Raw genomic sequence first — 5,685 nt, 5'->3', positions numbered from 1 at the left:
AATGTGAGAAATGTTGTTTTATAGGTAAAATGATATATTTTGACATTACACAGAAGAGAAGCTTTATTCAATGTGGAAAGTGCTTTACAGATAAATTAAGTCTTGTAAAACATCAGAGAATTCACGCAGCAGAGAAATCGTATTCAGGCTCGAAATGTGTGAAATGTTTTTTCAGAAAAAAAAAAGGTTTTGGTATATATGAGAGGAGTAACATGGAAGGAGCCATTTTCATGTTCAGAATGTGGGAAATGTTAAATGTACAGAATGTGGGAAATTAGTAAAGCTAAACTTTTTATTTCTAAAGAATTCACAGAGAATAAACCATCTTCACGTTGGGAATTGTGGGGGATGTTATAATAGCAAATAAATCAATAATTATATATATATTTTTAATTGTCTATTATTTGGGATTAGATTAACTCTGATTTGCCAAACACCCAAATTAACTTATCTGAGGTCACTGACTGTCATAATTTATACGCTATAAAAATAAAGTAATAAACGTGGATCGCGGTAGTGCTGGGCGGTATACCGGTATGAACCGGATAACGTTTTTTTTCTCCCACGGTATGGATTTTTGCCCATACCGCTATACCGGTCGTGCCCCTCCCCCACCCTCCGGATGAATTGTAGAGCCCAGCGTGGTGCCCTCATTTGTTCCGGTGTTCTTCTGTGGCCCGATTCTGAGAGCGGAATCGGGCCACAGAAGCTAATCCATTTACTGTGTCCCCCCGCTGCGCCTGTCAGCCAGTGTCCCCGAGAGCACGATCAATCACCACCGCTAGCGGGATCCATGTGCGCACTAGCGGTGTCACAACAATGCCTCCCACGATCGCTACCATCACCGCTAGCGGGGTCCCTGTGCCCACTACCGGTGTCACAAGAATGCTGGTCCCTGTCAGCTCTCAGGGTATGGGAACAGATTTAAAAGCCTCGCGCGCAGCTAACGTAGTACTGCGCATGCGCAGTATTACGCAAACAGCGTAGGGCTAACACCAGGCTCCTAGCGCTGCCTACGTTAGCCCTACGCTATTTGCGTAGTGCTGCGCCTGCCTCCCATCGGTGTCACAAGAATGCCTCCCGCGAGCGCTACCATCACCGCTAGCGGGGTCCCTGTGCCCACTAGCGGTGTCACAAGAATGCTGGTCCCTGTCAGCTCTCAGGGTATGGGAACAGATTTAAAAGCCTTGCGCGTAGCTAACGTAGTACTGCGCATGCGCAGTATTACGCAAACAGCGTAGGGCTAACGCCAGGCTCCTAGCGCTGCCTACGTTAGCCCTACGGGAACAGATTTAAAAGCCTCGCGCACGGCTAATGTAGTACTGCACAGGCGTAGCACTACGCAAATAGCGTAGGGCTAACGTAGGCAGCGCTAGGAGCCTAGCGTTAGCCCTACGCTATTTGGGTAGTACTGCGCATGCGCAGTACTACGTTAGCTGCGCGCAAGGCTTTTAAATCTGTTCCCGTACCCTGAGAGCTGACAGGGACGGGGAACAGAGCCGCGCTCGGCATTCTTGTGACACCGCTAGTGGGCACAGGGACCCCGCTAGCGGTGATGGTAGCGATCGCGCTCACGGGGGGCACATTTGACACCGCTAGTGGGCACAGGGACCCCGCTCGCAGAGTGGGGGGGGGGGGGGGGACAGGCGGTAATACCGTGATTCCGCGATAATAATAAAAAAATACTGTGATATTCATTTTAGGCCATACCGCCCAGCACTAAAGGGCGGATACAAATGATAAATAAGTGAGATCCTTAGAGGTCGACACAATAAATACCTCTATTATTTGTTAGGATTTGGAAGATAGGAATATCTTTGCACAAATAAGACTCCAACAATGAAATATGTAAAAATACAAAAATACATATACAATTTACCTTAAATATAGGAATATTAAATACGATGGAATATGCAAGTCAGTATGGTGCCGTCATACAATACTAAGTCAATGCAGTACCTAGAAGTGACCACTAGATGAAAGCATTCTGCCCTAGTACACAGCAGTGTTCAGAACTGACCACAAGATGGCAGCATAGGTATCAATGGTATTTAGCATTTAACAAATAACTACATTAGATACAGTTTATAGTTTACACGCAATAGAGATTTTTCTGCTTAGAGATATTATTAATTAAACTTTACCTTAATAAATAACATATAGATTATTGGGCGCTGTACAGATGGGAATTGCCCTTACTAATTCTATCATTTTGGGCTATTTCTTTTGGAAAATATGGACCAAAAGTACAGTTGACGCTCTTCTGTTCCGATAGAAGTCAGTGTCTGCGCAGATACACTGTTATACCTGTACAGAAATCTATAAATTCGTCCACAAGTTATGGGTATAAATTATCTTAAAGGGGTATTCCGGACAAAAACATCTTCTCTCCTATCCAAAGGATAGGGCATAAGATGTTTGATCGTTGGGGGCCCGTTGCTGGGCCCTCCTGCAATCTCCCTGATGCACCCGCATTCTATGCGGGGCTGCGTCGCCAGTTTCGCAAACCTCCGGGACTGGGGACGTGACGTCACGCCACGCCCCCTCAATTCATGTCTATGGGAGGGGGCGTGACGGCTACCCTACTAGACTTAATATTAACAGACCTGACCAGAGGGGGCGCCCTACTAGACTTAATATTAACAGACCTGACCAGAGGGGGCGCCCTACTAGACTTAATATTAACCAACAGACCTGACCAGAGGGGGCGCCCTACTAGACTTAATATTAACAGACCTGACCAGAGGGGGCGCCCTACTAGACTTAATATTAACCAACAGACCTGACCAGAGAGGGCGCCCTACTAGACTTAATATTAACCAACAGACCTGACCAGAGGGGGCGCCCTACTAGACTTAATATTAACCAACAGACCTGACCAGAGGGGGCGCCCTACTAGACTTAATATTAACCAACAGACCTGACCAGAGGGGGCGCCGTACTAGACTTAATATTATCCAACAGACCTGACCAGAGGGGGCGCCCTACTAGACTTAATATTAACCAACAGACCTGACCAGAGGGGGTGCCCTACTAGACTTAATATTAACCAACAGACCTGACCAGAGGGGGCGCCCTACTAGACTTAATATTAACCAACACACCTGACCAGAGGGGGCGCCCTACTAGACTTAATATTAACCAACAGACCTGACCAGAGGGGGCGCCCTACTAGACTTAATATTATCTAACAGACCTGACCAGAGGGGGCGCCCTACTAAACTTAATATTAACTAACAGACCTGACCAGAGGGGGCGCCCTACTAGACTTAATATTACCCAACAGACCTGACCAGAGGGGGCGCCCTACTAGACTTAATATTAACCAACACACCTGACCAGAGGGGGCGCCCTACTAGACTTAATATTAACTAACAGACCTGACCAGAGGGGGCGCCCTACTAGACTTAATATTATCCAACAGACCTGACCAAAGGGGGCGCCCTACTAGACTTAATATTATCCAACAGACCTGATCAGAGGGGGCGCCCTACTAGACTTAATATTAACCAACAGACCTGACCAGAGGGGGCGCCCTACTAGACTTAATATTAACCAACAGACCTGACCAGAGGGGGCGTCGTACTAGACTTAATATTATCCAACAGACCTGACCAGAGGGGGCGCCCTACTAGACTTAATATTAACCAACAGACCTGACCAGAGGGGGTGCCCTACTAGACTTAATATTAACCAACAGACCTGACCAGAGGGGGCGCCCTACTAGACTTAATATTAACCAACACACCTGACCAGAGGGGGCGCCCTACTAGACTTAATATTAACCAACAGACCTGACCAGAGGGGGCGCCCTACTAGACTTAATATTATCTAACAGACCTGACCAGAGGGGGCGCCCTACTAAACTTAATATTAACTAACAGACCTGACCAGAGGGGGCGCCCTACTAGACTTAATATTACCCAACAGACCTGACCAGAGGGGGCGCCCTACTAGACTTAATATTAACCAACACACCTGACCAGAGGGGGCGCCCTACTAGACTTAATATTAACTAACAGACCTGACCAGAGGGGGCGCCCTACTAGACTTAATATTATCCAACAGACCTGACCAAAGGGGGCGCCCTACTAGACTTAATATTATCCAACAGACCTGATCAGAGGGGGCGCCCTACTAGACTTAATATTAACCAACAGACCTGACCAGAGGGGGCGCCCTACTAGACTTAATATTAACCAACAGACCTGACCAGAGGGGGCGCCCTACTAGACTTAATATTATCCAACAGACCTGACCAGAGGGGGCGCCCTACTAGACTTAATATTATCCAACAGACCTGACCAGAGGGGGCGCCCTACTAGACTTAATATTAACCAACAGACCTGACCAGAGGGGGCGCCCTACTAGACTTAATATTAACCAACAGACCTGACCAGAGGGGGCGCCCTACTAGACTTAATATTATCTAACAGACCTGACCAGAGGGGGCGCCCTACTAAACTTAATATTAACTAACAGACCTGACCAGAGGGGGCGCCCTACTAGACTTAATATTATCCAACAGACCTGACCAAAGGGGGCGCCCTACTAGACTTAATATTATCCAACAGACCTGACCAGAGGGGGCACCCTACTAGACTTAATATTATCCAACAGACCTGATCAGAGGGGGCGCCCTACTAGACTTAATATTAACCAACAGACCTGACCAGAGGGGGCGCCCTACTAGACTTAATATTAACCAACAGACCTGACCAGAGGGGGCGCCCTACTAGACTTAATATTATCCAACATACCTGACCAGAGGGGGCGCCCTACTAGACTTAATATTACCCAACAGACCTGACCAGAGGGGGCGCCCTACTAGACTTAATATTAACCAACAGATCTGACCAGAGGGGGCGCCCTACTAGACTTAATATTAACCAACAGACCTGACCAGAGGGGGCGCCCTACTAGACTTAATATTAACCAACAGACCTGACCAGAGGGGACGCCCTACTAGACTTAATATTAACCAACAGACCTGACCAGAGGGGGCGCCCTACTAGACTTAATATTAACCAACAGACCTGACCAGAGGGGGCGCCCTACTAGACTTAATATTAACCAACAGACCTGACCAGAGGGGGCGCCCTACTAGACTTAATATTATCCAACAGACCTGACCAGAGGGGACGCCCTACTAGACTTAATATTATCCAACAGACCCGACCAGAGGGGTTGCCCTACTAGACTTAATATTATCCAACAGACCCGACCAGAGGGGGCGCCCTACTAGACTTAATATTAACCAACAGACCTGACCAGAGGGGGCGCCCTACTAGACTTAATATTAACCAACAGACCTGACCAGAGGGGTTGCCCTACTAGACTTAATATTATCCAACAGACCTGACCAGAGGGGGCGCCCTACTAGACTTAATATTAACCAACAGACCTGACCAGAGGGGGCGCCCTACTAGACTTAATATTATCCAACAGACCTGACCAGAGGGGGCGCCCTACTAGACTTAATATTAACCAACAGACCTGACCAGAGGGGGCGCCCTACTAGACTTAATATTAACCAACAGACCTGACCAGAGGGGGCGCCCTACTAGACTTAATATTAACCAACACACCTGACCAGAGGGGGCGCCCTACTAGACTTAATATTAACCAACAGACCTGACCAGAGGGGGCGCCCTACTAGACTTAATATTATCCAACAGACCTGAC

At 47.7% G+C, this 5,685-nt stretch overlaps 1 protein-coding gene across 3 annotated transcripts in view; it reads left to right on the top strand.

The window, feature by feature from the left end:
* LOC130299397 (zinc finger protein 391-like) overlaps nucleotides 1–359 on the top strand; it is a 24,179-nt gene extending 23,820 nt beyond the window's left edge. For all 3 annotated transcript variants that reach the window (XM_056551447.1, XM_056551448.1, XM_056551445.1), the window contains exon 4: nucleotides 1–359. This exon is cut by the window's left edge and continues 2,067 nt beyond it. The gene's annotated coding sequence lies outside the window, so the exon portion shown is untranslated.
* Nucleotides 360–5,685: the final 5,326 nt, after the last annotated feature.

Source organism: Hyla sarda, chromosome 1 (assembly GCF_029499605.1).
Source record: "Hyla sarda isolate aHylSar1 chromosome 1, aHylSar1.hap1, whole genome shotgun sequence".
NCBI classification, from domain to species: domain Eukaryota; kingdom Metazoa; phylum Chordata; class Amphibia; order Anura; family Hylidae; genus Hyla; species Hyla sarda.
The sequence above is the reverse complement of the archived record's forward strand: the minus strand, read 5'-3'. Positions and strand labels throughout refer to the sequence as shown.